We start from the raw sequence: 12,944 nt of genomic DNA, 5'->3' as shown, positions 1-12,944 counted from the left end.
TTCTAAGTATATTTGTGATGAGGAAACAACATTAGAACATAGACCAGAATATAGAGTAATAATAAAATTAGTAGTAATAATTAATAGTACAATTTTTATGCTTACATTGGAGTTTATGTGATGTTGAAATTGGAAGATTGCAAGTATGTGTGACCAATTCAGTGTCTCTTGGGTTTTGACAGAACATTATTGGACACTGATGGAGGCTATCAATGAGAAACCAGTGACTTCACCTCCTCATTCTGATCATTTAAGAGCTCAAATTGCCTTCACTGGTGTTACTACGTTTAGAAGCAGTAGCTATTATTTTTAGCTTTGTTTATGCTGCTAGATTTTACAATTATGAAACTCAGAGAAAGGCCTCAAATTCTATAAAATAAACAAATAAATAAATAAATAAGTAAAGAAAGAAAGAAAGAAAGAAAGAAGGGTCTGTACCTGATTTTTTTTTTTACCATGAATCTGAGTTTGTCTTTCCCCTGTGCAGATATATTTTATAGCTATATAGATATAAGTAGCTCTTGAGATCAAAATAAGTCTGCTGTGATCTGGATATATCTAATTACAATGTGGCCAATTGTCTGAGAATCAGGAAGTGCATGATTAGCATGCTAGTTGTTGTTAGCTTACTGTAACAGCAAAACTCTGCTCTGGCCTCTAAAAATTGTGAAAAGCATGTATAAACTGATCAGTGTGAATAATTATGATGCTCAGGAAGCATAAGGTTGGACCACTACAAACTGTTTTTCACATTTGAATCTAATCAGGTACTGCACCTTTATTAAGGATTTGATGTTTCATCAAGTGAACCTAGTATGACTGCACAAATCCAGCCCATGAGAGAAACCTTCTTCATGAAATGTGATTTTCATATGAGGCAGTGGATATTCCACTAGACAAATGTCTCCCACTAGAAAGCATCAAACTAAATGTATTTGCATTATATGACTTGCAAATAGCCTTTACTGTCTGTTTTGTGCAGCTGCTGTGCTGAGTGTTAAAGAGCCTAATTGAATCACTCAAATTCTAATCGTCTTTTTGATTCATGAATTCAGTTTTGGGAGTTTGAAAAACACAAGGTAATGGAGTGTTAAGAAACTCCAATTCTCTCTGCCGCTGTACCTCTGCGCCTGCTACTGAGCTAAAAATAGACCCAGGTTCAGGACTTCTATACCAATTTCCTGCTATCATTTAGGCTGAATAATGGACTTAAGTAGAATTCCTCATAACTGGCTAACCTTCTCCTTTGTCATCTATCATTACAAGACAATCAAAGAGGTCATTTTTACCTTTATTGTAGGGCACAAAGCTTTACTTTTCCGTTATTGTATTTTTTATGAGTAAACAGATAAAATTGCTCTATAAATTAATTTCCTACTCTCTCGTATTTGTCAAGCTTAATAGTCTACTTATAAAGCGTTGCAAATTCTTGGCTGCATTGTGTCTCTGGGCATCTACTGTGGTCTAAAAGTGCATGCAAAGCTGTACTCTATAGGCCTGCTGAATTGTTGCCAATTTCCACTGTTGTACGTATAGGAGGAAGTGGACCGAAGAAGCCAATAATGAACTTATTATTAACAATGCAAGAAAAGCGTTTTTCATCATGAGGGCTGTAACAACTCATCCGATATATCAAAACTTCGATTTTTGTAGTAATCGTTAACAAATTCAGTGGCAGTATGTGTGACGCACATATATCCAGACTGCAAGAAGAATGACAATTTCTTAAGGGTGGCTCAGTGGTTAGAGCTCTCATCCTCCAACCTGAAGGTCAGAGGATCATTTCTTGCTTAGACCAAGTTCTGTCAATGTGTCAAGACATTTCACACCCTCACCACCTCATGAATGTGATGTGTGTGTGTTGGTGCAGATTGGCAGCCTCGCTTGGCCCTGCCCCAGGGCAGCTGTGGCTCTACAGAAGAGTATAGAGTGAATAAATAATGACTGCTGTGTAGAGCTGAGACAAGCCTGTAAAGTGTTTCAAGTCTAAGGTATTATTATTGTGTGAAGTTGAAAGCAATTGTGAAAGTGAATTTTGTGAATAACTGTTGGCAAAAAAAAAAAAAAAAAAAAAAAGTTAAACAATATTTCACTATAAAGCCTACGTATTCTGGCTTGAGATAAATGCATGAAAATGATCACAATTTAGGAACATAGGCTAGTGAACACTAACTGTTCCAGTGTATATTTTCCTGTTTATGCTGTAAAACTGCTGTGTGAGGTTATCAGCACAGCTGCTCAAAGACTCCGCTCAGCTGGCCTTGTGCGGAAATGAAGATTGACAGATTGTGTCTGTGCACCAGGTTCATCAAAGAATGTGTCTAATTAATAATTAATATACATAAATGATCTCACAGCTCTGTTTTAGTGCCTTAGACCAGATGGCCATGCAATCTGCTTCTTCCAAAATTATCAGCATATATATACACTTCTCTGAATATTTAATTTCTACAAAAAAAACCAGCATCTTCATTATGCTGAAAAATGTGTCCTGGCAACCTGCGGACCTTGAGTTCAAACAGTCAGTGCATTTGAGTTTCATTGTTTGTGAATCGTCCAAAACACACAGGAAAGAAATGGAAGAGGAATTATTGAGATTCTGAATGTTGTCTTGCATTTCGCAGAGCGGCCTCAGTGGTGCGCCACATAAAACTTTCATAGCTCTGGCGGGGATGCTGTGTTTCTGCTGGATTATTTATCAAATAGCGAGAAGTTGTTTATCACACGGCTAATACGGTGCAGCGCAGGTTGGGGTCCTGAGCTGCCTTGTGCATTAAAAACCAGACTCATAATAAATATTCATCTGCACCACAGCCCCATAAAGGGAGAAAAACGCTAGTGCCACAGTGGTCTGACCCCATTGTGGTAACAGGTGGTTCAGAAAAGATCTCTTCTTCTTCTCATGTCAGCACCACTAACATATGTGGCATCAATGTTTTAATGAGAGCTGTTGTGTGGTGGAGCTGTGTGCTGTGAGCATGCAAACAACAACAAACACCAGAGTGAATGAGAACTACAGGGAAGCACCAGTCAGTCTGGACAAGACCAGAGAACTGGAAATATATGAGGAACAAATCTGATACTGTGCTGATGTGTGCTTTATCAACATAAATATTAACAAAAATGCATTGTTAAAATAATAATAATGATGCATTAGACTCACACAGCGCTTTTCCAGTGACTAATTAATTAGTCCGTCTACATCTCCAAGCTCAAAATGCTCTTTTTCACCTTGTGATGTCATGTATTTGTAGTTGTAGCTACCTTTTACTTTTAGTTCAATAGAGTCTGGCAATTCCAGAGTTGAAATTATCCAAATGCTTCTAGTGAAAGCGAATGGAGTTTAAATGGACAATAGAACACTTCTTATCGGAAATGTTTTATTATTGAAATGTATATGTATCCTTTTGTATTAATGAACTTCTACATGGCTGAAATGTAAATATTTTTTTGCATAATTATCTTATTTAGACCCCAGGAAAAACAGCAGCAGCTTGTCTACACTTATGAGGATCCTATCAATAAACAATAAAATATAAACAACTTCAGGTATGTTTCTGATGAGGAAACATTATAACATAGTTCAGAAAAACTTAATAATAGCCCTTTAATATATGGCTGCAATGTTGCACTAATAGAAACAAAATAGAATAGTTTCAGTTGAAGTACACAAAGCCAACAACAAGCATGTACAAGGTAAAGACAGGTCAGCAACGATTGACCTGACGCACAGTGAGGACATAGTTCTGGCTGCACAACAAAGTCATTATCCCCCTCTAATTAATCACATCATGAGTTAGCCGCCAGGTCAGCGCAGGGGCTCAGGTACACCCCCCCACCCCCCCACCTCCCCATCCCCCACCTCCACCCCCTCTGCCCTGAACGCTATGTTTACTCGGCTCCTCTGAGGGGATAATTCTGTTCTAATCACTGCGCTTTGGCCAGGCTTAAAGAGCTGAACAACAGCCTAAGTTAGTCCACAATTATGAGCTTTTATTTCTATGTGATCCTCTGCAAACAGCTGCCCCTATGCTCAGGTCTGATAAATATAACATTAGAAGTGGGTGTGCGGGTACAGTGTGAGTGTGGAGCTAAATGGAACTCTTACACTGTTGTCCATCTGTCAATAAGTCTTAGTAAAGAAAGATAAAAGTTTTCTTGAACACAGCTTCATGTCCAGCACATAGAGGCCTGACAGAAGAATAAGTCGTGTTTATTGAAGGTACAGTACTTTATGTAACTTTCTGGAGGTGGTACGTCAGCTGCATGATTCCACTGAAACAGATGGAGATAATTCTACCAGTGGAACTGAAGAAGCCTCTTGGATGAAGTAAAATGTATTGACTCCAAAATGTTTGACTTTTTGTTTGCAACAGAACTGACCTGGACGACTGAGGTATTACACAGTTCACTGGGGGTCTAGCAGATAAATATGATTCTGTTCATTGTTTTTATTGTTTTTAAGTTACAGATATTTTATATTTTGATTTAAACTTAAATTTTTGATAGCTCTATTCTTCTGCTGGTCAGCTCCATGTAATGAACAGAATTTCCCCTTGGGGTTGAATTAAAGTAATTTTGATTCTGAAGTGGAAAGTTAAAACCACTTTGGAACATTCTCCATGGAGAGAGATAAGGTTTATGCCACACTGTGGAAGATTATAGCCAAAGGAAAAACACAAATTGAAAAAAAAAAAAAAAAAAAAGTAGCGTATTTTTGTCAAAAGTTACATATTTTGGCTTTGTAATTTGGGGCTTAACGCACACTGTGATGACAAATATTCAGGTAGAAGCACTGTAAAACATCCATCCATCCATTTTCTTCCGCTTACCCAGGGTCATGTTGCAGGGGCAGCAGTCTAAGCAGGGACTCCCAGACACTTCCTCCAGCTCCTCTGGGGAGACCCCAAGGCGTTCCCTGGCCAGCCGAGAGATATAGTCCCTCCAGCATGTCATGGACCTTCCCTGGAGCCTCCTCCTGGTGGGACGTGTCCGGAACACCTCCCGAGGGAGGCAGGAGGCATCCGGAACAGATGCCCGAGCCACCTCAACTGACTCTTCGCGATGTGGAGGAGCAGCGGCTCTACTCCGAGCTCCTCCCATGTGACTGAGCTCCTCACCTTATCTCTAAGGGAGCACCCAGCCACCCTGCGGAGGAACTGTAAAACATATTATTCTATTACAAGTTTGGTCTGAGAAGTACAATTTTATTTAAAAAGTAACACAGGTAAGACTACTTGAGTAAACTGAATACTTCTCACCTCTGCATTCTAATAACATCACAGCATTACCTCCACACAGATACACTGATGAATCATAATTATAGTCTCTGCCCATCTTGTTTTTATTCTTCCACCATATAAATAAATGTATTTTTTGTACCATTGACCTTAACTGCATTCACTCTCATGGCTATTTCTATTCCCTGTGCAGGAATATTTATCTGACAGCCAAATGCCCTGGTTGAGGCTATGAACTCATTATACGACTGTGATTCTTGATAATTATTAGGAAATAGTTTTGCGGAGGAAAAACCCACCTGGACCATGCATAATTTAACTGTAAAGCTCTTAGTCAGCAGAATGAATACACCTGGACTTCCACGCTCGTCTGGGCTTCATGAAATATTCAAACATTTCCAAGTTGTAGTTATTCTAATGCAGCTGCCCCAAAAGTTTGTGCTCTGTATTGTTAACAAAGAGTTCCATCACTTTACCAAATACTTTTCTAGCCAGTGTATTTCATTCAAGGCTGAGATAATTTGGTATGCATAAAACTACTCACCTTAAGGCTACAAATAGTATAACGTAATATTATTTATGCTGGAGAGGAGCTTAACAGGAGGCATATGCTAATTTGGATTAATTATTTTTTAGCCAACAGTGTCTGAGAAAAAAATGTAAGTGAGAATCCAGCTTCATGGGGTTACAATTAAGCTAGTGTGTTCAGTGTGTCGGAAAGGGCATCTGGTTCGATTCAAAAGGCCAATTGACGGTGGAAATCCATGCACGCTTGCAGGTAGATTTATGCTGCTGTGAAGAGGATGTAAATTGGAATTCATTAAATTTTTCAATTCATTTAATTGGAATTCATTTAATTTTTCTCATAATTTGATGCATATTTGTGTAATTTGAGCTGTGATTTCTGTTCTGTAAATGGAAACGGGTTCAGAACAATATTAAAGTGCAAGAATTACGCTATTTTGTGATTTGTATTATAATGTTGTTTCCTTATCACAAACATACCTGAAGTTGTGTTTTGTTTCAGTCACACATTTAACCCACTAACCCTACATACTGTATTCAGGCTGTTCTTCTCTCAAACAGAAAACAGTCTTTTCTATTTTGTGATGTCATGTGGAAAAACAGGAAGTGCTCCACTGTGTTTTTAAACTCCACACACCTTCACTAGAATCATTTGGATCACTTCAGCCCTGGGATTGCCCATCTCTGCTGAACAAAAGGTAAAAGGAGCTTTTAACATGAAAACTACCACTTCATGACATCACAACATGGAAAAAAGTGTTTGGCCTTTAGAAATGTAGACAGACACAACTCCAGGTATGTTTTTGAGGAGGTAGCAACATTATAACATGACTTAAAGCTCAGAAGAGTCAGTTTTGTGTAATATAGAACCTTTAAACTTCAAGGATTTTATATGAAGTTGTAAATGTAAAGACAAAATGTTATGCGTTGATGTGTTGTTGTTTCTATCTGTCAAATGAGCTCTGTGTTTGTGGGGGGAAAAAAAAATCCCCTTGGGAACAATAAAGTCTAAAAATCTGAAAACAATTGCGGAAATGTTGTAAGTGCATGTTTTAAAATACATTTGTCATTTTTTCAGCTCCAGCATGAGGCAAAACAATGCAGGATTGAATGATGGCTGCCTGTCAAAGCCTGAGCTCATCACATGTCAGGAGCTAAACAAGCCTGAGTCTTGTATTTGGATGGAAGACCACTGGGATACAGGGCCACAGTGGGGCAGTAGTGGTACTTGTGGAAAGTGTTGTTGTGTCCTTAGGCAAGAAACTTTTTCGTGTGTGTGTGTTTGTTTCTGTTATTGTCATACTGTACTGTGTTGTATGACACTTTGTATTGTATTTGTAATGTATTTTACTTGATTTTGTCTCTTGTCTGCAAAGAAAACTAAATTCTAAATAAAAAAAGCCAAGACATTTCACCCACCTTGCCCAGTATGGATGTTTGTATGTATGTATGTATCTTACCACTAATACCTGTGTAGCAAATGTATAATGTAGAGTGTCCAAAAAGGGTCCAAAAGGGTCCAAAAAGCACAACATAAATCAAATCCTTTATAACTATTAACATAAGATAATGTAAATGAGGTTTTAGAGAAAGGATCTGATCTACAAATCATAGCTTTCAACTGTCTTCTGCTTTCTATAATGCAGTCCATTGTATTTTTATGTTGTAAATTTGAAGTCAGATGCCCTTCCTTGTCCTTCCTCCATGCTAAAGTCTTGGTGTAAGCAATTTTCCATCAATCAACAGCTAATCATAAGCTATTGTACTTTTCACTTGACTATTATAAGTTGGTGTTTCTGCACCGTCAGCCTGGGCAGAGCAGCTGTCTCTCAAGTTCATGTACAGTTTTATGAGGTGCCAAGGCCAAGTCAATTTATGCTCCGTAATTAGCCCGCTCATCATTTATTCATACGCACTAAAGACTTATTATCACATAGTTAAAAATGTCTCTCATGCAGCAGCAGATGAAAATCACAATAGAAAAGTGGCACTGTGAAATCTGCTGATTGCTGCTCCATGTGACTCTGTGTGATCTGTACAGTGACAGGGGGTAACAAGCGAGGGGGTAGGGGAATATTTGGGGAAAACATGGAAGATCATGAGTGTTATTTCTACTCCAGCTGGATTATTTTTGAAGAACTCTGTGTCAAGTTTAGTTTCTGGAATTGTTTAGAATTGTTTAGACAAAAATTTTTCCATTCTTAGTTACTCTTTTCTCACCAAATTCAGTCTTAAATTGAAATAATATCACATTGATTATAATGAGACAGTCAAAATATTTACTTTCTATTCTAAGTAAATGTGTGTTTATCTGTTTGTCTGTGTGATTTTACAGCAGTTTCTTGAGTTAAAAGAGGAACGTTTTATGGTGGAGGGTTTGCCACTTCATTGACTTTCATGGAAATGTTACTTACTTTGCTTTACCTGAAATGTTTAATGTATGGCATTACACGACCAAGCCAAGTCAAATCTGTGGAGAAGAAAAAAGTAAGAATGCATTTTTTTTCAAGGAATTTCTGAGCAATAAAACACCTGTAATTGAATAAATGTAGTTTCATATCATACAAAGTAATTATCATGTAAACAAACGGAAAAGTTACTTAGCGCACCTATAATATACCAAGAGTATAGACTTAGCCCTCTAGCTTCACTGCTCCTGGAAGATCTTGAATTGATTCCCATAACTTATGTATTCTGAGACTGTCTGTGACTGACTCGGTTTCCTCCAGGTGCCCCTGTGTCCCCCGTGAACCCAAAACAACACCCTCAATGCACAATGCACAGTGCAAACTTATATGAGTGCGGTACTATTGCCAAAGATCCTGGCTCAGTTCTGTCAAACGCTCCCCGGCCACTGCACAGCCCCTGCCCACAGCGCCTGCCCACAGCTCCTGACAGTTTCCCCCAGCGGCAGTGGTTTGAAGGCAGGGTCAAACGCATTCCCCTACAGGCTCAGTAAAGTCCACCTTAACCTTACTTTGCTCATTAAGCTTGAGTCCTCTGAGGCAGATCACTCCCTGTAGACCCCGCGGTGCAGTGCTACGGCCTGGCCTCTGATAGCGTTGAATAGATGATAAGCAGAGCAGAGGGAGAGTGGACAGACGCACTCTCATCTGCCCCCAGGGACACAGGCACTTATTTTACAGCACACTGCCTCCTGCTGCCCACACCAGCTAATTATTCAGACCATTCATGCGAGTCATGTATGGCAGAATTGTCTAATTACGAAGTCCCTGTTCCTGTGATAACATTCTCTGCACCAAAACTGATGGAGAGCTGCTTTTACATGGGACATGAGCGTATTAGCCCGTTCTCATCCATGTAAAGAGGGCTATCTACATTTCATCTCCCACAGACTTGGTAATTGTATTGTGGATTCTGCCTTGAATCAGACTGAAAATGAGTTATTTCAACTGAAGTACATAATACGTTCTAGTTAGCATACAATAAGGTATTTCTTATTTTATACATGCAGTCATCATTTTTGCCAACAGCCCTGCACTAAAACTGCAAAAAGCGAGATGCAAGGAAAGTTTGAGGATGACCCGAGGTTTACTACAAATCTGGTAGATTTCACTGCAAATACAGATGCTTTGTCTGGTCCCTCTGCTGTGCCCAGAGCTTTCCACTGGGTTTACCCACAAATATATCATAGAATAGTTTGTGTGGTGACACTGAAGCACACAAACTGCTTGGCCAGGATCCCTTATTGTGCACTGTTACTAGTCTGTTTTGACCATTTTCAAGCAAGCTAGAAATGTTTGCAAAATCCTGGTCAAAAATTGTGAATGAAGAGTGTGTGCTGATTCTAGTGGCCACTGCAGTTTCAAGTACTGCATGACATCACACAGCACTGCCCTCATTACAAACATTTGGCTGCAGGGATGGGGTTTAGGTGTTTACTTTTAGCCATAATATTTTGAATGTAGTTTAAAGCATTGTTTCCCAAAGACTGGGTCGTGACACTTTCGAGGGTCGCAGTAGATTTTTCTGGGGTTACCTTATCACGATCTGCATGTAGATCTGCAATATACAGTTCTGCCTACACGCCTGTTGTGCTCTTCTCCTGCACCCTGGACTGGAACGTGCTACAAAAACACAAACTGGTCCACCTATCTCATTAGAAATGTTGAAATGTTAAGACATGTTTTGTATAATTTCTAATCTTTTTGTACCTTAAAGATTTTATTGACTATTTTGTTCCAATATTGCTGGTTCAGTTGAATGAAAAGAAAAAGAAACGGGCTACATTTAATGTCCAAATAGGCGACTTATGGATACCTTTTATTGCTGGTTCAATTACTGTTTTTCATTGTTTAAAACTGGAGTAATGTTAATTGTTCAGAGAAACGATGTCAACAATAAAATATCCTCATTAATGTTCAATAATGGTCAAATCCACCTTTATTTTGTGTTTTATGAATAATGTCTATAGACCTGGGTCGTGAAGGTTTGAGACTTTTAAAATATGGGTCCCCCTGGTTTAAAGGGCCCATATTACACTATTTTCTGATCTATATTAATGTTGTTTCCTCATTAAAGACATACCTGAAGTTGTGTTTAGTTTCATTCACACATGTTTAAGACACAAAGGGTTACTCATGTGTAAAAAGAAAAAAAAACAAAAACTCCACCTTTGTTTTTGATGAGGTAACAACATTATAACATGGCTTAAAATTCAAATCAAAGAGTCAAATTTGCATAATATAGGAGCTTTAACAGTTAGACCGGGTTAGACTGACTGAAAAAAGGCTGCCAATCTGCATCATTGGCTCTTTCAACAACCATTACTTACACATTACATCCATAAGAAGGAAAACTGGGTGAAGCGTGTTGCCCTAAAACACAACAACAGTACAGACTGGAGCATAATTCAATTTTCAAGTTAGTGAACAAGCACTCTATCCACTAAGCTACTGCTGTCCCAAACTTGTGTCCATATGAACAGTTCCCACATGATGATTGGTTGATTGGCCCTGACTGCACCACAGAGAAACCAGCGCATCCACACACAATAATAACTGTTTTTTAGGGGGAGATAGATCCAGGGTTCAGCCAATTCTCTCTCTCTCAAAGTTCAATCGAGGCGAGGATCAAACAAAAGCAGTTATTCCGTGTTTAAACATTTGTGCCGAGGACTTCCAGAGCACAGTGCACAACCAGGTGACGTCTAATGGGAGAAGGATCAGAGGTGTAAGGCTGTAGCTCTGGCTCCTAATGGCCACTGTTTCATTACCGTGGGGCAGGACCAGCAGATGGAGCCCAGTGTGTTTTGAAGCAGGCAGATGTTGAGCTGGAGAGAGACCAGGGCACAGGCTGGGTCAGTGGTTGCAGAGCGCCAGGAAAGTGCTTTCAAAAGAGCTCATTTCAAACCTGTGGCTCTCACGGCACCTCATTTTGTAAACAACATATTTATTCCAACGCCAGCCAGAAAAGGACAGGCCTGGCGGAGAACTCTAGAAAGAGCTCAGAGCTGGAAGTTGGACAATATTGTAAATTACTGCAAGAAATACATACATGTAGATGTTATGTTAGATTATAAGTGCAGTTTACATGTAGTAGAAGAATCAGATGTTTGAAACTGGAATAGAAATAAAAGAAACAAGAGAAAACCTAACAACAAAAGAAGAAGAAGAAAGGAAAAAACAAACAAAAAACAAAACATTATTTATTCCAAAATGAAGTGTTACATGCACTTTATTTGGTATTCACCATTATTGTTGTCCTATTTGCAATTAGAAATATGAGAAATGTTTGGCAAGCACAACAAAGTGGATCAGGCCTTCAGTTTTGGCGTGGCTACAGAACAGAGGTATTTTTGATTGGCACACATCGCACTTTTCAAAACTTTACTGAGTTGGACACTGTTCCCATTGGTAATCACTAAAGTGTCCCTTCTTGTTTTGCTTTGCCAAATTATTTGCATTTAGTCACCGTTTTCCTCCATTTGGATTTCAGTGGAAGCTTTAATATGCATTAGTGTACAAGGGATTCAAATGTATACAGGACTTTTGAAGGCTTTTAGGGAATTATTTTTGGCATGGTTGACAAGGAGACTGACGTTAGTTCAACGTCAGGCATCAGCCCATTTTTATGTTTTGTTTGACCACAAAATGGATTTGATCCAAATGTATTGGATACATCAGCCTGGATTACTTGAGAAACTTTGGATCTTAGGGCTTTTGTTTAAACACATGAGATTATGTTTTGTGTGCACCTTGTGCAAATTAAAAATGAAATACTTTTTAGTAGCCCCAAATTACTTTTATTGTTAAAATCTTTCAAAGACATAAAGTATAATGCTTGGTAAATGATGGTAATGAATAGCTCTTTGGTCTGGATTTGTTGATTAATGTTTGCAGTGCATAAAAGGTGTGCCTGTCCTTCACAAATCAGCACTGAGTAAAGGACCAGTTACAGCTGGAGTTTGTATGAAAGTGGGGCATTCATACAAAAATATAATTACATGAACAAAGCACTGACATGATATGTGATAGTAACAGTGAAGATCCCTGAAACATAAATAGACATGTACAGTCGTTGGTAATGACACCCTTTATTAATCTCGTCAAAGGTCATATGACTCTGTCCATGTTGTGTTTAGAAGTAAGAGAAGCTTTTCTTCTCCCTGTGTGTAGTAGTAGTATATAATATAACAGTAGCATTTTACTGACATGCAGCAGTACAGTCTAATCTACTAAATTTGCTAGACTTTTTGAAAAATGTAAATATAATTAGAGCATGATGGAGGTTAAGCTACGTGGTAACTAATAACATGGCAGCTTTTCAGGAAAAAAAACAAACAAAACAAAAACATACATATCAAACTTAAAATTGGACCAAATGTTTGAATAACCTTATAGTTTATTAAGTTTAGAAAGGACCGACATTAATAAAATTATAGGTTTTGTGGCCAATTAACCCTAAACAAGCTTTCAAACTTTTAATTTTAGGAGAAAAAATGTATTGAAAATTTACATCCAAACCCATGATCTTTGTGCAAAATATAGAAAAAATACTTGCGAGGTGCTTTAGAGCCACTGTATACTTGTGTAACCACTCAGTCTGACCACATCAGACTTCTCCTCTGCAGAAAGAGACTGAGTTATGCACTTGTAGGTTGACCACCAAACAAGCCTTCAGTTCCTCTCTGCTCATGTCTTCCTGGTTCATTCCGGC

Source organism: Boleophthalmus pectinirostris, unplaced genomic scaffold (assembly GCF_026225935.1).
Source record: "Boleophthalmus pectinirostris isolate CB_2022bp ecotype Guang Dong unplaced genomic scaffold, ASM2622593v1 HiC_scaffold_5, whole genome shotgun sequence".
In the NCBI taxonomy this organism is placed as follows: Eukaryota; Metazoa; Chordata; class Actinopteri; order Gobiiformes; family Gobiidae; genus Boleophthalmus; species Boleophthalmus pectinirostris.
This window is presented reverse-complemented; position numbering follows the sequence as displayed.